This window comes from Rana temporaria, chromosome 3, assembly GCF_905171775.1.
Source record: "Rana temporaria chromosome 3, aRanTem1.1, whole genome shotgun sequence".
NCBI classification, from domain to species: Eukaryota; Metazoa; Chordata; class Amphibia; order Anura; family Ranidae; genus Rana; species Rana temporaria.
Window position 1 is genome coordinate 384,465,043 of NC_053491.1, and position 23,461 is coordinate 384,488,503.

Below are 23,461 nucleotides of genomic sequence, written 5' to 3' on the forward strand. Positions count from 1 at the left end.
ATCTATATTTTGGAAAGAAAAAAAATTAAACTATATGAAAAAGCTGGCCATTGTAAGCAGCGGCATTATACTCTATGGTTTGCAGTTTGCCCAATTGTCACTTTTGCTGAACAATTTGATCTGGTTAAACAATTTGATCTGGTTAAATAGTTGAGTCTGCTACTCAAATCAAATAAATAAATAACTTCAAAAAAGTTCTGAAAAAAAATGGTTATATAAAAATATGTGCCACTAAATATAAGGCCTCGTACACACGATAGGTTAACCAGAGGACAACGATCTGAAGGACCGTTGTCCTAGGTTAACCTATGAAGCTGACTGATGGTTCGTCGTGCATACACACCATCAGTTAAAAAAACGATCGTGTCAGAATGCGGTGACGTAAAACACAACGACGTGCAGAAAAAAACTAAGTTCAATGCTTCCAAGCATGCGTCGACTTGATTCTGAGCATGTGTGGATTTTTAATGCGGTTAAATTTTAAAGCAAGTTGCCATTTTTTTAGCCTAAGGTTAAATAACCTATGGGGCCTACACACGATTGGTTTGGACCGATGAAAACGGTCCTTCAGACCATTGTCCTCTGGTTAACCTATCGTGTGTACGAGGCCTAAGGGCTTGCACCAAATAATGTGACTATGCCAATTCTATCACTTGGGACTTCCGGGACATATCTTTTCCGCCATTTGGAAAGCAGGTGGAACGCAAACCGGAGTTTCCACTCTGATTTTAATGCTAAACTGCTCTACCTTGGTGTAAGTGTATTATTACTTTGTTCTTAATAAATCTTATACATACTACACTATGGGAGGTCCTCCTCTTTATTTGAGCTACAGTATATGTTGAGTGCATAGGCGTGCGCACATTGTGTGCCGGGTGTGCCTAGGCACACCCTAATCACCCCATGCGAATTAGCATTATACAGGGGCGGCACCAGGTGGGTAGTTGGGGGATGCCAGTGTTAATATCCCCATTATATTAAAGGCTAGGTTCAAACTTAGGAACACATTACACTCGTATTTAGGGTGTAGCGTAATATGCTCCCAATTAACTGTTTCCCACCACCAAAGCTTCCTCCCTATGACAGGAAGGTGGCATTCGTGTGTGTTTGAGCTTTGGGGTACACACCCTAATGCAATAGACTGCACACACCTATGGTTGAGTGCGTAAAGGCACAGGATTGCATGTTTGGTTCTGGATGCCCTCCTGTACATCTGAATTTCCGGCCGGATGCGAGTGAATAGATTTTGAGTGTTCTGAATCTAGAACTTGCCAACTAGAGATTACCAAATGCCCGTTTTGACTACCTGCAATCAAGAGGTTCTGGTGAGTGAGCTGTATACACACATGTCGGTTGAGAGGAAGCACAATCATTCACAGTGATTTTATTTGGTGCAAGCACTTTATGTTTAGTGGCACATATTTTTATTCAGTCATTCTTATAATTTTTCATACATTATTATTTATTTTTTTGATTTGAGTAGCAAACACAACTTTATAGGGAATTGAGACCGCGGTTATTAACTATCTTCATCTTGCTAACTTGATCTGGTGCAGTAAGTAAAAAAATAACAGATCTATCAGAAGGATCAACAAGTGCTAAAACTATGTTACAGGGGAACTCCAAAAGACATATACTGCTGTGTTAATGTTAGTGACAGGCTGCGTACGTGTAACTTTTATTCTGCCTATAATTTCAATTTAACTGTAAAACGCATCTTCTCGTCATCATCAAACAGCACTAAGTTACCGACTTGTTCAGCATCCTTCTAATGAGCATAGCTATGACGGCGGAGTCCTCAGGCAGACCCTGCTGAGGAAGGCAGGGGGTAGCATCAGTGCTTTTCCTTGGCCTTCTTCCTACACTACCCCTAGGGCCCATTCTGTGCCAGGCTCGCGTGGTAGTTCCAGTTCCCCCAGGATACGCATCTCTTTAGCTCTGTGGAAACACGGGCGCCTATTTTTAGACTCCTTTAATGAGCCCGCCAGCACCTCCTCTCTGCCCGGGGTCACATCTGCTTGTTAATGAGCCCCAAACAAATTAACGATTCAACAACAAGTCCTAGATAAAGACAAACGCGCACCCAGAGGGATCCAGAAAGGAGGGCAGGCTTACCCTGAGAGATGGCAGACTGAAATCTCAATGTTTTAATAACCCGGCTCTTCCCACCACAGAGTGTGAGAATTCATATGGACTAATTTTGCCGCTGTCCTTTGTTTCAGAGTAATCTTGCTGATGTATGAAAGCTGGAGGGAGGCAAAGCTCCGGCATTACTTGTGGCAACCAATCAGAGACTCCTTGCTGAGGTTTGACTCAGGAGCAATCACTGGGGCTTCCTTTCAATAGTGGACGAGTCTAAATTTTACTCTCCTTCATAGGCGTGCCTAGGGGGTGTGCCGGGTGTACCCAGGCACACCCTAATAATCCCTGTGCTCTGTCTGTGCTTTCACACCTTTTGTGCTGACTGCCTGCCTGCAACATCTGTCCCTCCCTGTAGCTCACAGTCCCCATCACTGAGGTCGGGTCCGGGCCAGCAAAAATAGCTGTGCTGCGAGTAGGAGGATTGAGCAGGGAACTAGGGACTACAGCCGCGGAGTAACCCAGCCACATTTGCCAATGCAGCTTCTACATCTGCACTCCGCCCCCCTCTGGCCTCTCTCTCCCTTAGAAGCAGCGGACTAGCGGAGCCTGGAGAGCGGCAGGCAACAGGGTTGCCAACTTTCAGTAAATTTACGAACAGTTGGTAGAATTCATAATTGTTGCATCTGTCCAGGAATGTCCGTTAAGGACATGCAGCCTACATGTCCGTAATGGACATTCAAGGACAGTTGCAAAAAGTACAGATTTTGCAAACTATTCGTAAATTTACTGAAGTTGGCAGGCGAGTGGCTGCAGCCTGCTCGATCGAGGTGAGACAGCACTGAGCAGGGTGGGCAATGGCAGTGGACAAATGATGGTCCAAAAAAACAACAACCAATCGATCATATGAACTATACCCTGGCTTGTCACTGTCAGCCAAAAAAGTATGTGAGATATATATATATATAAAATAAATATGCACTTTTTTGCTAACAAGCCAGGGTTCATATAGTTTTGAATGTAATTTATTTATATTGAGTTAAAAAAAAAATTATATATATTTATTATTATTATTATTATTATATTTACTCAATATAAATAAATTACATATACAATTCAAAACTATATGAACCCTGTCTTGTCAGCAAAAAAGTGCGTATATATATATATATATATATATATATATATATATATATACACACACACAGACGCACGTGTGTTTGAGCTTTGGTTTGAGATGCACACCCTAATCCAATAGGCTGTGCATGCCTATGCTTTCCTTATAAAGCATGACTGCTATTGGTGAGATCTCCTGAACATGCTAGTTTAGCATGGTTATCATGCTGACCCTCTAATAAAAAAGATTTATGATTTTGGCGAGAGCTCCACTTTAAGTAGCTAACCTAGCTAGAGCATAACAGTGTTTAACCTATTAAAAGATGATATAACAAAACAAGCTTTAAGCTTCATATGCTTCAAAAACAATAATTTTCTAATGAATTTATTACCCTTTACTTAAACCACAGCACTTCCCCGGCAATACCGGCTATAGCAGCCAATCATACTCTTCCTTTCATGTTGTTCTCTGTCCAGGAGCAATATCAATTTGAATCTGATTGGTTGTTCTGGACAATGGGGGCCAGATTCAGGTACATTGTCGTATCTTTGTGCCGGCGTAGCGCATCTCATATGCGCTACGCCGACGTAACATTGAGAGGCAAGCTGAGTATTCACAAAGCACTTGCTCCCATATTTACGCCAGCGTAACGTAAATAGGCCGGCGTAAGCCCGCCTAATTCAAAGTAGGCAGGTAGTGGGCGTGTTGTATTAAAATGAATCGTGACCCCATGTAAATGCATGGCCGTACGAACGGCGCATGCGCGTGCATGCTCAGAATCACGTCGCATATAATCCCTAAGATACGATGGCTCAATGCGTTTGACGTGAACGTAACTTACGCCCAGCCCCATTCACGTACGACTTACGTAAACGACGTAAAATACGACGGCTGTTCCGACGTAGATTACTGCGACGGGCGTAAGTACGTACGTGAATCGGCGTATCTAGCTCATTTACATATTCAACATGTAAATCAATGGAAGCACCCCTAGCGGCCAGCGTAAATATGCACCCAAGATACGACGGCGTAGGAGACTTACGTCGGTCGTAGGAAGTCAAAATTCAGGCGTATCTTGTACTGTGAATTAGGTGCATAGATACGACGGCGCATCCGTGGACTTACGCTGGCGTATCATTAGATACGTCGGCGTAAGTCTTTGTGAATCCAGGCCTAATTATTTTTGTTTGATGTCAGGAGTTTTCCCATCACCCATCCAATAAGGCCTGGTTCACACCTTTTGCATATTCGAGGAGCATTTTGCGTTTTTCAATGCACGTTTTTGATCCATTGAAGTCTGTGGAACCAAAAACCAGGAAAAGGCCTTGGCCCTTTCCATAAAATGCACAGTGAACATGACCCATAGGAAACCATGTTAAATGGACTGTACAGTAGTGTGGTTCTGCAAAAAAATGCATAGGTGTGAACCAGGCCTAAAAGTCCAATGTTTTCCCACCATCTTCCTCTCGAAGTACACCATACAGAAGTTACCAGGTCTGCCCATGACAACCAATGTGATTCTTCACTATCAGCAAGCTGCACAGTGATTCTTTCAGACATTTGCAGACCCCAGGCTCGGGGCTTTCTGCCTCTCAACGTCTCATGTCTCTTTAATGAAGAGGACCTGTCAGGAAACGTCTGACAGATAAAGGGACTCTTGATGAACATGCTCCATTGTGCCTCTTCCTTCTCCAAATACACATTGTGTGGAGAGCAAACAGCCGGCTGCTCCGGGGCCTTTGGAAAGGATGACAAAACTGATTTTCATTTCAAGCGATACAAAGGAAGAGGATTCTGGAAAAGCTTTTCTTTTTTGATACAAGAAAAGTTCAGTCTAATGTTTTTTTTTCTTTATAGTTCCTAATGGCTGAGTGGTTTAGATCCCCAGAGATAACATGTTAACAATATTATCCTAGGGGCTGTAGCAGGGAAAGCCACTAATATAGCAATATGATAATTAGCCCATCTCCTAAGCACGCACCTGGAACAGTTTCTGCTTAATGTGCTTTAAAGGGAACATGTCAAGACAGAAATATGCGGTCTGCCATTGCTGACTTGTTTTTAAAAGTACAGGTTCCAGGGGTGTCTTCTTGAATACGCATTTAAGTCAGTGACCCAGAACAAGTGAGGCCGTGTACACACGACCGAGAAACTCGACGGGCGAAACACATCGTTTTCCCCGTCGAGTTCCTTGTTTGGCTGTCCAAAAACTTGTCTAGCCAAATTTTCCCATTGCCCGTTGAGGAAATAGAGAACATGCTCTCTTTTTGGCTCGACGAGTTTCCCGTCGGGTTTCTCGACGAAAAGTGTACACACGACCGGTTTTCTCGGCAGAATACGTCTCCCATCGAGTTTCTTGCTGGATTCTGCCGAGAAAACCGGTCGTGTGTACGCGGCCTCACTGTATATGCATGCATCAAGTTAGTAACAAAGCATAGCTTAAGGTGATACCCCTGGAACCTGCACCGCCAGAAACAAGTCGACAATGATTTCTTTCAAAGTGAACCTGTTTTTATCAAAGTATTAGTAAATTTATGTACATCAGTGGTGGTCAACTTGGTAAATATAAAAGGCCTCAAGTGTAGCCCCCAAACATATCCAGAGGACCACACAATAGGGATTTGTTCCATTTCGGCCCAATTCACCCCAAAACACAGTGCAGTTCCACTCACATGGTTTTGTGCATTGAGGTGCATTTAAGCATGGTACATTTGGTGGCCCATTCAAAATAAATGAGCAGTAACATATCTCAACACACAAAAAAAATAGGTGCAGTCTGATTATTATTATTATTATTATTATTATTATTATTTTACAGCCCAACAAACAATACATGTGCCCTGTGCTGTATTCTGGTGCATTGCAAGGTACGTCATACCTCCCAACTTTCTTAGATGGGAACGAGGGACACCTATTAGCAAATGTATGTACTGTACGTACAGGACACTCCCCTGCCACTCCCCCTTAAAGGAGAATTGTACAAAATAATAATAATTGGTTAAACCCACAAGTGTTTTTTGATTACTACTACTACTATTTCTTTATATTGGCTTTTGGAACAATTTTTAATATATAAGTAGTGCATTTTATATACAACTATATAGATCAGACCAAAATGAGGGACAAATGAGGAGTAAAGAGGGACTTTGTTCCAAATCGGGTACTGTCCCTCAAAATCAGGGACAGTTGGGAGCTATGGGGTACATGCATTTTGGGGGTGCACTGGTGTTACATTCACAATGAATGACAGCACAACACATTAACTCATATAATATGCATTAAGGTAATCATATTGCAACGTCAAGGGCCCTTCTTGTGGTGGAGCTTGTTAGGTGGCCCATTTAAAACAAATGGGCTGTGACGCTGGTGGTACCTCCTCCATGTTCCCCTCCTAGTTTGGGCGCCAAATGTGGGTCACATAGGAAGCCTACACCAGGGTGGGTTCTTTGGGCTATGCCAGGCGAGGAATGGGGTCACTCATCCTAACACCTTGCCCGAAGGCATGCTCACCACCAATGCCTGGGACAAAGCGGAGGCTGCGGTCATGAGACGTATAAAACATTAAGGCAAGCCCTTAACTCAGAGTTGAGCCACTTGTGTGTAGTGTTGTTTGCAGAGTTCCTCCAGAGGATGTTGTCCCTTGTCCTACACACTTGTACAGGTGTATGTATTGCATTAGGAGGTACATGCAGAGCCTATGCCCACTCCACCAGTCATCGTACCTCTGTTACATTACTCCCAGTGTCCTCATGTGTGCTCTTGCTTAACCCTTGCCTTCTCTTACTATGTGATCAGGCCGTAGATCTTTGGAACGCTAATCTGCTCCCGTGACTGGACTGAACTTTTGGCAAAACATGTATAACATGTGGTAACGTCCTTTCCCTAGCTAAATCTAACTGTGACTGCCCCAGGTTACCTGCACAGGTAAAGTCTATTAGAGGATAGTCAAAACTTGGCAGTGCACTAATAGAGAAGTCAATATCCAGGTTTCTTCCAGCAAATCAACATTTCCGAGCAGACCATAGGTCCCAGGGAGTCTTCAGCGAAGGTTCCCTGCGCGTTTCCTCAAGTGTTCCCTGGATTCCCCACAGGATCTGGAACTCTTCACTTTTGTAGAACACGGGAAGGAGGCTGGACGCCAGTGAACACACCGCCAACTGACTGGGTGCCCCACCACCAGGGTCTGGCATTTAACATGCCACAGATTCAAGTGGTGAATATTTTAGGATGTAACACTAATAAAGAAAACTATTTTTAATTATTGCCAGGTGCTAACTGAATACACACAATAGGCAACCTGCCCACAAGTATCATTGTGTGAGGATGGCCTATCAAGAGAACCTTTCATTTTACCCTAAAGAGGCAAAGTGACAAATTTACTTTAGGGGAAAAAACTGTCATCCCCTTGGCTTTTCTTTGCAGAGGTCAAGCTATAGCACATTTTCTAGAAATCATAAAATATTCACTTGAATCTGTGGCATATTAAAAACAATATTTTTTTACAGACAGTGACAGAGGATCTGCCTTACAAAGGTATACTTGACAGATAGTGCTACGACCAGTTGTTATCCGCTAACTGGGATGTCACCTCCACAGTGCGCTTCAACTGGAACTCTCCAACCCTTTTCGAACACAGATTAAAACCTGTTCTTCAGGGAAGTTCCACACTACGAACTAATGATATTATAATTAATCATTTGGTATTCAACTGTGATCAATAGTATTATTAAATACATATACTGTACTAGCTTAAAATTATCACTAATCAGGACCTACTCTACCATTCCTACACTGACAACACTCAACTTTACTTTTGCATCAGCAACAAAAAAGACCAATATCACGGACTAGAACAATGCCTCACATTGATAGACAACTGGATGACAGAGAGCCATCCTAAACTTAATGGATCCAAAACAGAACTTCTTCTGTTTCACGCAAACCGAAAGACAAACTCTAGGATGACATGGGCGCCACCACCCATTCTGGGACAAACCAACACCCCAAGCACCAAAGTCAAAATTCTAGGAGTCACCGTTGACTCTGACATGATACGGTTGATTATATATATGAGGCTGTACTCTTGATGCTAATAAATACTGTGTATTAGATTTGACTGGGAGCATCACCTGGATCACATGCCGATCAGCATGTCAGCAGAGAAGGTTATACAGCATTACGGCTGCTAGGTGACCAGCTGGGGGCTCAGCTCTCTATAACCAATAGTGCCAGCCTTCCCCTGCATGCACCCATAATGTCACCAGCACTAGGTCCTAATAGACTGCCGCCGCTGCCAAGGAGACAGATGCCAGACCAGCGCTGTCAATAACAGGGACAGGACAGCTGGGGATCCCCACAGTGGCAGAACACCAGGGCCCGGTGTCAAGACAACCTTTGCAACCCTGATAGTTCTCCCACTGCTTTGGACCCTTATATTTTCTTGGTGTGCTGGTGACATATATCTCTTGTTTTCTACCACCCTGGGGGCCTGTTATATATATATAATTGCATTTTATAGTTGGCCCCCCTACTTTTGTCCCTGTCCCCCCATGTGCCCCCCCTAAATATGAAAGCTGGAGACGCCACTGGCCTGGTGAGCGAAGTATAACATAACAACGCTGTAGATTAATTTGCGTCTCTATATCTGTAACAGCTGTCACCTCCTGTACTACAATCAGACAAACCACAGCCTGCGCAAACATACGCACAACCATATAACTTTATGTGTTTGTGGTAGGCAAACACGACACAGCTGTCAGGGCAGGGGAACATTCTGGGGATTCAGAACAAAGCAACAAAAATCCCTTTCACACTGGGGCCGTCTGTGCGTTAGCGCTAAATCGGCACTCGTTTTAGCAGCGCTTTAGCGCTGTTTTAGCAGCAAATTTTCAGCCGCTAGCAGGGTGCTAACCCAGCTAGAGGACGAAGAAGGGGGTTAAACCGCTGGTGTTGCGGTGCTTCCGAAATGCTATTCAGGCACTTAGGAAGCGCTGCCTATTCATTTCAATGGGCAGGGCGTTTTGGGAGTTCCTCCACCAACCCAAAGATTCTACTTGCAGGACTTTTTGTAACGTCCTGCAAGCGCACTGCTCCAGTGTGAAATAATAGCATAAAAAAGAACAAAATAAAAGAACAGAATGAAACAGAGTAGAAAATAAAAGAACAGAATAAAAAATAGTAGAGAAAATAAAGGAATGGTATATAGAATAGAATATAATATAACCATCTCCTGAAATTAAAATTTCAAATAGAATAAAGCCAAATTTAAAAAGTATAGAATATAAAATAATAGAATAGTATAACCAATAGAAAATAATAGAATAGAACAGAGAGAATATAATCAATTTCTGAAATTTGAATTTCAAATAGAATAGAATATAATAGAAAAGAACAGAATAGAAAACCAAAACATAGAATGCCTTTGAATTTCCTACAGGATAAATTCGATTTGGAATGGAATTTGATTTGATTGCAATTGGAATGGAATTCCAATCAAATTCAAATGGAATTTGAAAAATTTTAATCAATTTGAATTCAAATAAACAAAACAAATTTTGATAGTGAATTTAGCTAAACAAATAAATGTAAATAACAAATCAAAAATAAATATCTTTTTTTTTCCTTCTGCACATGTCTATTGCTCCCTGCTGCACTGAGATCTTCACCATCATCATAGAGACAACTTTGTTGATGAGCATACTTTTATGTGATTTTCTATTGTCTTTTTGTTGAACAATAAACATGTAAATAAACATGTAAGAGCCGGTTCACACAGGGGGGCGGCACGACTTTGGGGGCGACTCGGCCAGGCGACATGAAGACGACATCTAAGGCGACTTGCAAAATGACTTCTGTATAGAAGTCAATGCAGGTCGTCCCGAGTCGCCCCCGAAGTAGTACAAGAACCTTTTTCTAAGTCGGAGCGACTTGCGTCGCTCCTATTAGAACGGTTCTATTCACTAGAATGGGACGCGACTTGTCAGGCGGCTGCGTCGCCTGACGAGTCTCGCCCCAGTGTGAACCGGGTCTAAATGTACTACACTCAGATCGTGCCCTCTTCTGTCTTTTCACCCCCCCCCTTCTTCTTGCCACAAAGTTACAATGTTGCAATCTAATCACTGGGGGAGAGGAGAGCGCGGAAATGCTTGCTCTTCCCTTGCAGCAGACTGCACCCACTGTTGGCAGATTCCCTGGTCTGGGATTTGATAGCTTTTTAATCATGGGTCTTCAAATTATGGCCCTCCAGTTGTTCAGGAACTACAATTCCCATCATGCCTAGTCATGTCTGTGAATGTCAGAGTTTTACAGTGCCTCATGGGATGTGTAGTTCCACAACAGCTGGAGGGCCATAGTTTGAGGATCCCTGTTTTTAATGATAAAATGTGAGTTTTTTCTGAAAAATGATACTCTTGCTATGTATGTGGGGATTTAATTCATGCAGACTTGTAAGCTACTGAAAGCTCCACTTTAAGGAATGAATACTAGAGTCTACAATATGCAGAATTGTTCATTTTGTATTTATCACAAGGTAACGCTGTGGAAATTTCAGATTAAAATAGCTGCACATTGTCTGCATCCCTGTGGGGACTTTGTAGCCTCCTACAGGCTTAGGATCCCCTCTCACATAATGGCAATCCAGCCTCATTATCTGGGATTTGTATCACCTCTTAGCGGTGTCTGTTACAGGCCCAGGCTGAAGCGTCGGCTTTCCAGAGCTCGCCATCTGTTCCCGCAGACTCTCCTGGCTTATGATTCTCTTTATATCTCTGATAACCTGCTCCGTCTGTCCTGTTATCTGCCTGCCAGCTTCCACCACTACACTGCACACAATGCGGAGACCCTACATTACCTGCACAATGGGGGCTTGTCACCGGCTGCTGGGAACACGAACGCAATGTCTCCCGCAGAATTCCCACCACCGCTTAGCGAAATGCATACTGGCTGAACATGGAAGGGCTGCACACTACACAGAAACCAGACAAAAAAACGTTTTTTACAGTCCCTAATGGCAGAGCTGTCTAGGTCAATAAATATGAACCATTAACAGTTCCCTCTCTCAGTTTCCTAAGCTTGGGAGCACTGCTGTAATGTAAATGAGATGATCTCCTAAACCAGACACCCAGAATGGTTTGTTGTCTGTGTTTTGCCCTACAGTAAGGTGTATCAATGAGCAAAACTGTATTTTCCACCATTGGATAGAGAAGAGAAGGCTTAGAACCCCTGTCAGGTTTTTATTTCTCAACCATACAACAAGCAGTCAGGGAGCTGCATCAATGGTCAGAGAGTCCAAGAATAGCTATGTGTAAGGCCTCGTACACACGGACGGACTGTCCGCTGAAATCGGTCCGCCGGACCGTTTTCAGCTGACATGTCCGCCCGGAGATTTCTGTCTGATGGTTGTACACACCATCAGACAGAAATCCGCACGTACACGATACGCGGTGACGTGGCCGTGCCGTCGCCACAACGATTACGCGGCGACGTGCGCGGCCCTGGAACTTCAATGCTTCCACGCAGGCGTCGAATCACTTCGACGCATGCGAGGGATGGCGGCCGAGCAGACATGTCCGGTGAGTCTGTACAGACGACCGAACATGTCCGACGGACAGGCTTCCAGCGGACATGTTTCTTAGCATGCTAAGAAACATTTGTCCGCTGGAAAACGGTCGGCTGGACAAATGTCCGCTGGAAAGCTGTCCGGTCGGCCGTACACACGACACACATGTCTGCTGAAACTGATCCGCGGACCACTTTCAACAGACATGTTCGGTCGTGTGTACAAGGCCTAAGACAATCGTTAATACAAGAAATCCGACGTGTTTCAGTGATTCAAAAACTCTCCCTTCATCAGGACTTATACATTATGTTACATCATATCTGGCTGGGCTCAACAGGATAATGATAATAGTTATAAATCCACAGTACTATACAAAAGTTTTAGGCAGATGTGAAAAAATGCTGTGACGTAAGAATGCTTTCAAAAATATATATTTTAATTGTTTGTTTTTTTATCAATATACAAAATGCAAAGTGAGCAAACAGAAGAAACATCTAAATCAAAACCAGCTTCAAATGTCGCATTTTCACACTTGCACAAAGTCAATAATTTTGTAGGATTAGGCCCCTATCACACTGCCGGACCGTTCAGGTCAGTTTTTTCGGCAGACCTGAACGGCCGCTCCATGCTTCTCTATGAAGCGTCGGATGTCAGCGGTGACATGTTCGCTGACATTCGATCCGCTAAAATCAAACAGATGGCGATCGGGTCGGGTGAGATCTGATGAAAACGGACATGCTGTCCGTTTTCGTCCGATTTCTCCATAGGAGACAGTGGTGCTCGACAAGCCCCTTCCCGATCAGTGAGCAGAGAGGGACTTATCATATGCCAGCTCAGCGGAGATCTGCAGTGACATCTCCCGCTGAGCTGGTGGACTGCTGCAAGCTGATCAGCCCCGTGTGGAAGGGGCCTAAGAGTGTATGTATACCAATTATACCAAACAGGTGCTTATGATCAATAATTCCATATGTAAGTTGAAACACAGTTAATAACTGAAACAGAACCAGCTGTGTAGGAGGCTTCAAACTGGGTGAGGAACAGTCAAACTCTGCTACTAGGGTGAGGTTGTGAAAGATAGTTTCATGTCACAAGTCATACACCATGGCAAGACTGAACACAGCAACAAGACAGAAGTACTGCATCAGCAAGGTCTCTCTCTGCAAGTATTTCAAAGCAGACTGAGGTTTCAAGATGTGCTGTTCAAGCTCTTTTGAAAAAGTACAATGAAATGGGCAACGTTGAGGACAATAGAGGCAATGGCCAGCTAAGGAAACTTAATGCAGCAGATGAAAGAACCATCATGCTTACTTCCCTTCCACTTCGAAAGGTGTCTACCAGTGCCATCAGCTCAGAACTAGTGAAATCCAGTGCGGCAGAGGCACACCCATCTACTGTCTGGAGAAGTCTTGCCAGAAGTGGAAAAATTGCAACCAAAAGGCAATACCTCTGATGTGGAAACAAGGCTAAGCAACTCAACTATGCATGAAAACATTGGAACTGAGGTGGAGAAAAATGGCAGCAGGTGCTCTGCACTGATGAGTCAGGATTTGAAACATTTGGCTGTAGCAGGAGGCAATTTGTTCACAAAGGACAGAGGTACAGTACAATAATGAGTGTCTGCAGGCAACAGTGAAGCATGGTGGAGGTTCTTTTCAAGTTTGGGACTTCATTTATGCAAATGGAGTTGGAAATTTAGTCAGGAACAATGCTGAGAAATACAAGCAGATACTAATCAATTATGCCATACCATCAGGGAGGCATGTATTCTGTAGCAGGATAACGATCCCAAACAGAATTATCTTTAGGGTAAAGAAGAATAAGAAATCCTGAAAGGAATGGTTTGGCCACCACAGAGACCTGATCTCAACATCATGTAGTCTGTCTGGATTACATGAAGAGACAGAAGGATTTGAGGCAGCCTACATTCACAGAAGATCTGTAGTTAGTTCTCCAAGATGTTTGGAACAACATAGCTGTCGAGTTCCTTCAAAAAAGTGTGTGCAAGTGTACCTAGAAGAATTGATGCTGTTTCGAAGGCAAAGGGTGGTCACACTAAATATTGATTTGATTTGGATTTCTCTTCTGTTCATTTGCTTTCCATTTTGTTCATTGATAAAAATAAACTGTTAACACTTCTATTTCTGAAAGCATTTGTAGCACCCTCTTAGTTTAGGTGCTAGTATGTAAATAGTTAGACTAGTGTAATTTGCTCCTCCGCCTTGTGGGGCTGGAGGCTAACCTATCTTCAGCAGATCTGCTTAAAGCGGGAGTTCACCCATGCATTTTTTTTTTACCCTTAGATTGATGCTCATTTTGTCTAGGGGAATCGGCTAGTTGTTTTAAAATCAAAGCTGTACTTACCGTTGTAGAGAGCGATCTTCTCCGCCGCTTCCGGGTATGGTCTTCGGGACTTTTTTATTTTTTTTAATGTTCATGGCAGGTGAGGCTCTGCCAAAGTGAGGGTATGCCTGGTTGTCACCAAAACCTAGTGTACCCGTTAGAAGACTTCTCCTCTATTTTTGTTTTGGTGACAACCTAAAATTTGGGATTTTCTTTCACTCTTGGTGATAACAGTAAACCATAGAAATAGAGAGAATGCATCACCTTAACAGGGACACAAAGGGCAATAAAACCTGACAGGTGTTGTAATCCTTCTCCACTCTTTTCAGATATAAAAACATTCTTTGTCTTACATTGTACTTGAATAACTGATAATGAGATCTGCCAGCACTGTGCAGACATGGCTAATTATGGTAAGCATAGCTCCCCGGCTCCCTTCTTACCATTACATAAAAGGGGAAAACTACAGTAGGTAGTATTTTAAAGCAAGTAAAATGTAATCAGCATTTTCTTTACATTACGCTATGTAAATGGGATCACGTAACAAGCATAAAATAGGTGTTAACCAAATCTGTCTGAAAAACTGGAAATACACTATAATGGTCGCATTGTATTTTGGCACGGAGTCACCCTTTAATGCTTTGTTCCAGTTTTATCTTCTAGGCCATAGAGCAACAACATGAAAATTAATTTTCCTTCCTTCCCTCTTGTCTCCATGGACACACGCTGCAAAGCCTTAAAAATGGGGGCAGGCTAAGTGGGAAGCTCTTGGCTGGCCCCCAGCTGAGGCACTGAATGAGCCTCATTCATCACTGAGTGAGAAGAAAAGAGGCCGCGACGACCCGACATGCAGGACTCCGCCACATACAGCAAGCCTGCTGCTTTACTGATACCGGACTCGGGATCTATATGTCTCCCGGCAAACACAACGTCCTGACATTTGAGAAAAGTTATTGTCAAGAAACAGAAGAAAAAGAAGAATAAAATTCTTTCATTTACTCAGTCATAAAGTCTTTCGGACATTAAAGTGGAAGTCTGGTCTAAACACTAGTGTTGAGCGGAATACGCCATATTCGATTTCGCGATATATCACGAATATATAGCCGAATATTCGTGAAATATTCGCTAAAATCGAATATTCGTGATATTTTAACAAAAAAAAATGTTTGCAAAATTTCGCGAATGCAAAACTGATTGCGAAATTTCGCTAATGCGAATGCGAAATTGATTGCGAAATTTTGAAACATTCAATTTCACCTGCCCTTTGGAAAAAGTGTGGTTTTACGTAATGGACCCTGCAACTAACAAGGTATTAATAAAATAAATACATTATTATATAGATTTGAGGGTTTACTTTGACCAATTTGTATATTGATTAGTTTAATAAATATTGAATAACCATAGATTTGGAAAATACAAGTAAACCGTTTACGTTGACATCTCTTAAATGTCTTTATGTTAAACAGTTATTATTCTCATTAAAGAGGTGAAATGCAAATGATGATGACACGGGACAAAAGATGGAAAATTCTTTGAAGATGTGATACACTGGAAAAATGCACAGAAACACTCCACTCTCTCCTATGACAACTGTGGTAGGAGAACTCTGATTGGCTCTGATGCAAAAGAAGGGCGGAGAAAGTATTTGCGAATATTCGGAAATCGAATATTCGCGATTGCGAATATTCGGCAACATAAAAGGATCGCCTCAGCTTAGCTACTCGGCCCAGGGTCTCTAATCATACCAGCAATGCTTTTAGATGTCGATGGAGATCACTAGGATGTGATCTGTTTTAAAAATAAAATTGAAAAAATACGAATATTCGGAATAGCGAATATTGGCCGCGAAATTCGAGTTATTCGCGAATATTCGAATATGCCATATTCGTAACGAATATTCGCAATGCGAATATTCGTGAGCAACACTACTAAACACAAGTTGAGGTCTGATTATATTGCCCATTTAGATCCATGTGTGGGTCTAGAGGTGCATTTTTGTAGTGTTAGGCAGGTGGGCTGTCATGTGTTAGTGTGCGCTTTTTTTAGTGCATTGACATGAGTTTTGACTATTTTCAATGCATTTTCTATTTTACAATAAAGACAAGGCTAACAGCCATTGACCAAGACTTGTCAATACCTGTTGTCAATGCATCTAAATACATCAAAAACACATTATATGCATTTTGATGTGTTGCCATTGACTTCTATGAGCCTCTCAGTACACTAAAACACAGAAAAAATATGGGAATGCTTTTGATAGAACTCATGATGTGTCTTGAATACCAAGCTACACTATATTACCAAAAGTATTGGGACAACTGCCTTTACATGCACATGAAATTTAATGGTATCTCGGTCTTAGTCCGTAGGGTTCAATATTGAGTTGGCTCACCCTTTGCAGCTTCAACTCTTCTGGGAAGGCTGCCCACAAGGTTTAGGAGTGTGTCTATGGGAATGTTTGACCATTCTTCCAAAAGCGCATTTGTGAGGTCAGGTACTGATTTTGGACCAGAAGGCCTGGCTGGCAGTCTCCGCTCTAATTCATCCCAAAGGTGTTCTATCAGGTTGAGGTCAGGATTCTGCAGGCCAGTCAAGTTCCTCCACCCCAAACTCGCTCATCCATTTCTTTATGGACCTTGCTTTGTACACTGGTGTGCAGTCATATCGGAACAGCGTCCAACATGAGCCATCCCCAAATTGTTCCCACAAAGTTGGGAGCATGAAATTGTCCAAAATGTCTTGGTATGGCGACGTCTTAAAAGTTCCCTTCACTGGAACTAAGGAGCCAAGCCCAACCCCTGAAAAATAACCCCACACCATAATCCCCCATCACCAAATGATTTGGATCAGTGCACAAAGCAAGGTCCATAAACACATGGATGAGCGAGTTTGGGGTGGTTGAACTTGACTGGCATGCACAGTCCTGACCTCAACCCGAAAGAACGCCTTTGGGATGAATTAGAGCGGAGACTGCCAGGCAGGCCTTCTCTTCCACATCAGTGCCTGACCTCACAAATGCGCTTCTGGAAGAATGGTCAAACATTCCCATAGACACACTCCTAAACATTGTGGACAGCCTTCCCAGAAGAGTTGAAGCTGTTATAGCTGCAAAGGGTGGGCCAACTCAATATTGAACCCTACGGACTAAGACTGGGATGCCATTAAAGGTCATGTGCGTGTATGGGCAAGCTTCCCAATACTTTTGGTAATATAGTGTAACAAAAGTAGTTTGGGGTCTATTTATAAGGGTCCATGTAGATCTATGTGCATAGAAGTTGTTTTTTGTAGAGTTATACAGGTGCATTGTCATGAGTCAACATCTGTTTCCCTGCACTGACATGCATTTTTCTTTTATTTCTTTTCCACACCTATACAACATTGTATGGGATGCACATTGTTGAGTAGATAAAACAACATACACTTAGAGCCGGTTCACACTGGGGCGACTCGTCAGGCGGCTCAGCCGCCAGACGAGTCGCGTCCCATTCAATGCAATGGAACCGTTCTAATAGGAGCGACGCAAGTCACTCCGACTTAGAAAAAGGTTCCTGCACGACTTCGGGGGCGGCTCAGGGCGACCTGCATTGACTTCTATACAAAAGTCGTTTTGCTGGTCGCCCCCGAAGTCGTGCCGCAGGAGTGTGAACCGGCTCTTAGCAAAAACACAATGGGCCAGATCCACGTAGATAGGCGTAAAATTAAGCGGGCGTAGCTTATCGTAGTTACGTTACACCGCCGCAACTTTAAGAGGCAAGTGCTGTATTCACAAAGCACTTGCGTCTAAGGTTACGGCGGCATAGCGTAAATGTGCCGGCGTAAGCGCGCCTAAATCAAATGAGGAACATGGGGGCGTGTTTTATGTAAACTAAGCATGACCCCACGTAAATTATGCTTTTTTCGAATGGCGCATGCGAGCGCATGCTCAGTATCAAGTCGAATTTTCAAATTAAATTATGCCCGCTCAATGCCTAGACGACATGAACATAATTTACGCAAAGCCCTATTCGCGAACGTTTTACGCAAACAACGTAAACGACGGAAAATTCTACGCTGGCCCGACGTCCATACTTAACATTGCGTACGCCTCATAGAGCAGGGGTAACTATACGCCAGAAAAAGCCTTACGCAAACGTCGTAAAAAAATGCGCCGGGCGGACGTACGTTCTGAGAATTGGCGTATCTAGCTAATTTGCATACTCAACACGGAAATCGACGGAAGCGCCACCTAGCGGCCAGCGTAAATATGCACCTATGATCCGACGGCGTACTAAGACGTACGTCAGTCGGATCTAGCCCACATTCAGGCGTATCTTGTTTTGTGAATACAAAACAAAGATACGCCGGCGCATCGTAGAACTTACGCGGCGTATCAATAGATACGCCGCCGTAAGTTCTTTGTGGATCTGGGCCAGTGGATGTAGGTAGAATAATATTTCTTCATCACGAACCAATGGCCCGTAGCTTCCTCAACTAGACAGTATGTTCATGGGTTTGCATCCAATTCAAAAAATTCCTCAAAGGATAATGCCGCGTACAGACGGTCGTTTTTTGTGATGAAAAAAAAACGACGTTTTTGAAAACGTCATTTAAAATGATTGTGTGTGGGAGAAAACGTTGTTTTATGTCTTCTGAAAAACTACAAAAAAAATTTCGAACATGCTCGAATTTTTTGTGTCGTTTTTCAAAACGTCGTTTTTTGTTTCACAGAAATTGACCGTGTGTACCAAAAAACGACGTTTAAAACGACGTTTTTAAACCCGCGCATGCCCAGAAGCTAGTTTCAATGGAAAAAAGTGGTGAAACGTAACCTCGCTTTGCTAGAGCATTGTGAAAAAACGATGGTGTGTAGGCAACGTCGTTTTTGAAAATGATGTTTCAAAAACGTTGTTTTATTTCATGATTTAAAACGTCGGTTTTTTTTTATCACAAAAAACGACCGTCTGTACGCGGCATAAGAGAGAAGGGGGAATTCCCAGAGGATCTGTTATAGAAAAATAGAAGCTCAGGACATAGAAAAACATAAAGGTTACATTGTGGTTCAAGGAGTGTAGAGTCAAATCCTGGGGGAAAGGAAATGTGACTTACATTTTTAATGCTTTTTTGAATTTAGAATTTGGAGTGAATGGGATTAACAGCCAATGACCAAGGCTTGTTAATACCTGCTGCCAACATATGCCAGTGTAACATGCATTATGGTGCGTTGCCAATGACTTGTTGGAACCTCCCAGCGCACTACAGTGCTGTAAAAACAGACATGTCATATTGTTTCTGCAGTGCCGAGAAGGGAACAGACACTATTATTATTATGACAAACTATGACACGTGTTTTAGCACATCAGAATGTGTGTTGATAGGCACTAAATCTTTTCACCCAAGATTTACACATTTCTCTAATTGGATTCAATTCAATTGTGTGCCGAAGGCCCATAGAAGCTAATGGCAGCAGATGAAATGACATAAAATGTGCTTTCAAGTGTAGCACCCTCTACCATAGGTATGTGCTAGATGTGAGGTTTATGGTGTTAGCTGCCAGTGCAGGTAAATTTAAGCAGGTCTATGCTGCAAGCTAGGCCTGTTTGTTTTTGATCTGGGGGCAGGGAGTGGTTTAGTGTAGCAGTGGGTGTGACTGACATGTACTTCACCTTTGGGGCGCCTCCCCTGTTTCCAGTGAGAATGTTCTAGAAAGGGGGCAGGGCTGAGTGTTGGCATGGCATGGGGTGTATGTAGGAGCGCTGACCAATCCCCAACTAGGATTGGTAGGGGGCAGGCCTCCTATATATTCCCTCAGTCAGCCTGCTGGAGGGGAGTTGTCGGCTGGGTGAACTAAAGGATGGAGTGCTAGACTGCGTGCAGGAGGAGCGCCCCCATCTGGGGGGGTACGACTCAGGCAGAGGAGCTTGGGAGAAGGGAGGGAGTCTCTCCTTACATAGTCATGGAGAGGTGTCCTGGAACAGGAGCTGGAGAAGCAGTTGGTCCGCATGTCCGGGTAAATCCTTCAAGAAGGACTCAGGGCAGGAGTCGTGAGTGAAGCACAGTGGAGATCTGGAAGAGGCATGCCAGGGAGAGCTGGGAGGGAGCCTTTCCTGACACGGTCATGGAAAGGTGTCCTGGAACAGGAGCTGGGTGTAGAGCCAGAGGATAGACTGTGGAGTTTGTGTCAAATCGATGTGGCCTGAGGGCGCAGGATTTGCAAGTCAGGACCACTGGGATCAGTAGTCCATCATCAAATATTTTCCTCAAGTAATGTCCACGGTCACAAGAAGGGGTACTGCAGGCCCCTGGCCTATTCAGGATCATCAATTGAAACTACTAGGACTTATTCAGAGTGAGGCCTAGTGGGTTGAAGATGGCGGGACAGGAGTACTAATCTGTGACAGGAAAGTGATGTGCAGGAGGAGAAGTGTCCTGAGGTAAAAGTCTGCAGGGAGAGTGCAGAGGCGGGAAAGTCTGTCAGGATTAGGGTCCGCCATTTTATCCTATCTGAGGAGTGTAACGTATGAACTGTTATAACATTTTTAGTTATAGCATGATCCGCTATAACATTAAAAGTAATAATTCATTCTCTGGGTGACCCATGTTGGCGTAAACAATATGAAAGCATGGATCCATCCTGCATTGTATCAATGGTTCAGGATAGTGGTGGTAGTGTAATGGTGTTGGGGATATTTTTTTGGCACACGTTGGTCCCCTTAGTACCAATTGAGCATTGTTTAAATGTCACGGCCCACCTGAATTTTGATGCTGACCATGTCCATCCCTTTATGACTACAGTGTACTCATCTTCTGATGGCTACTTCCACCATGTGACAAAGCTCAAATCATCTCACCACTGGTTACTTGAACATGAGGTCACTGTACTCCAATGGCCTCCACAGTCACCAGATCTCAATCCAATAGAGCACCTGCGTGATGTGGTGGAATGGGAGATTTGTATCATGGATGCGCAGCTGACAAATCTGCAGCAACTGCGTGCTGCTATCATGTCACTATGGACCAAAATCTCTGAGGAACATTTACAACACCTTGTTGAATCTATGCACCAAGAATTAGGGCCGTTCTGAAGGCAAAAGGGGATCCAACCCGCTACTAGCAAGGTGTACCTAATAAAGTGGGCAGTGAGTGTACACAGTCACAGCTGCTATTGATTTTACTGATTCCTTAGACCACGCCTCTATTTTTATAGCCCTGATGGAGGAACATCTCTGTAGCCCCAAAACATGTTGGCACCTCTTGTTGAATGCGAATAAAGTCTTAATGACTGTTAATTGAAGGCTATTTCCCTGCTGTCTTGTAGCCCAATGCAGCCCCCCCCCCCATTCAATATGAGCATGACAGGGATTTGCCATAGCACAGGATCATGTAACAAGAGGCTGCACACTCACCAGAAACACTGAAAAGCTTGTTGCATCTAGATTATATAAAACTCTCATTAAACCCATCGGACATTGTGACTTTGGCATCGTTGCAGAATTTCCTGGCTTGTATTCACAGTCCCCTGGCTGAGTTTACTTGTTGTCCATGATAAGTCAGTCAGCGGGGAGATCTGCTGAGCAGTGGGGAAGTGAGATTGTCATAGGCCAGTGTGTGCACACCATGCTTCAGTGAAAGAAAGAAGATGGGAAACATCTGCTATGGAGCTTGCGCCACATGGCCACGCTGCGGTGGGGGTCATTGGCTCTAAGCCCGTACGCCCAGCTGGTGTGAGGAACACAGGTACAAGTCCGTCTATTAATATCAGCAGAATCCTATTAGAGTGTACACTGGCTGACCGCTGTGCTCGCTTTGCGACTTTCCTTATCATCACAAGCCCAAGAAATACCCTGCTAACTGGCTAAGCTCCTTCCAACTCTGCAATTGTTAAAGGACGGTTTGTTATTGTGTGTTTCCTCATCTTGGAATATGAACACCTTATTAATAGTATACTGGGAAAAGTAAAGGGAAAAGTCACATTCTTAACAACTCTTACCAACTTAATATAGACAATGGCCCGGATTCACAAAGCACTTATGCCGACGTATATCAAGTTACGCCGACGTAAGTGCAAATGTGCGCCATCGTATCTGTTTTTTTTTTTTTTTTAAAGCCTACACACCCAAAAACTCCACCCGGTGCAGAAAAAATGTGCACACACATAAGGCCCCGTACAGACGAGCGGACAGTCCGATGAAAACGGTCCGCCGGACCGTTTTCATCGGACATGTCCGCTCGGAGATTTCTGTCTGATGGTTGTACACACCATCAAACAGAAATCCGCGCGGACAGGATACGCAGTGACATGGCCGCTCCGTCGCCGCGACAATGACGCGGCGACGTGCACGACCCTGGAAGGTCAATGCTTCCACGCATGCGTCGAATCACTTCGACGCATGCGAAGGCTTTCGGCCGAGCAGACATGTCCGGTGAGTCGTACAGACGACCGAACATGTCCGACGGACAGGTTTCCAGCGGACATGTTTCTTAGCATGCTAAGAAATTTTTGTCCGCTGGAAAACGGTCGGCTGGACAAATGTCTGCTGGAAAACTGTCCGATAGGCCGTACACACGACCGAACATGTCCGCTGAAACTGGTCCACGGACCAGTTTCAGCGGACATGTTCGGTCGTGTGTACGAGGCCTAAAGAGTGTTCACAAAAACGTGCAGACGGGTGCAACGTCAAGTGGTCCTCCTGTAAAGAGGGACCCAAACCCTGATCCCCCGGGGCGTTAGGCTCCAGACGGAGACTGAGGTACTGTGGTCCGAGCAACCAAAGCCGACACGGACCCAACTTCCTTGGAGGGACTGCCGAAACAGAACCCTCCCAGTACTAGGTGGGGCTCCCCCGAAGGGAGACCCCATTTGAGCAAGTGAACTAAGCCAGAAGGCCATGTCCACCTACTCCCAAGACGTTCAGGGCTGGCCCGAGGACCGGCACCCTAATAATCTCACAGTGAACAAAACGTGCACAAACAAAAATAAGACAAAAACGTGACAAACATAGGCTTAAATTAAATAAAGTGGCGGAAAGGGATAGTGAAGAGGAGAGTGAAAGAAGTGGTCATTGTGTTCAACAATGACCAGGCCCTCCGGCCAGGAATAAAAAATTCCTCCGGTCCTAGCCAAAAGGCCTTTTGGACTTTTATTTTTGGATTTATTATCAGTTTTGGGTTATTTCACTAATTTTGAATTCACTGCATACCTTTATTGATTGTTATCAGTCCCTTATGGACTGTCTTTATATTCACTTTTAGATTTTCAGTTTGCGCTCATCATTCTTTATTCAGACCTTTATCTGGTGCAGTGACCATGGTATCTTAAATCAATGTGTCCCTCACACACAGTGCCCCTGGAGTGGACTGCCACTCCAGGGGCACATGCACCATAGGTTTTT

At 43.8% G+C, this 23,461-nt stretch overlaps 1 protein-coding gene across 2 annotated transcripts in view; it reads right to left on the bottom strand.

Moving 5' to 3' along the window:
* Positions 1 to 23,461, bottom strand: part of PTN (pleiotrophin) — a 121,262-nt gene that overhangs the window by 90,823 nt on the left and 6,978 nt on the right. Inside the window, exon 1 of one of the 2 annotated variants that reach the window (XM_040345687.1) lies at positions 11,046 to 11,133. The exons of the other annotated variant lie outside the window; for it this stretch is intronic. The gene's annotated coding sequence lies outside the window, so the exon portion shown is untranslated. Of the gene's footprint in view, positions 1 to 11,045; positions 11,134 to 23,461 lie in introns of those variants that run through there. 2 annotated transcript variants of the gene reach the window in all.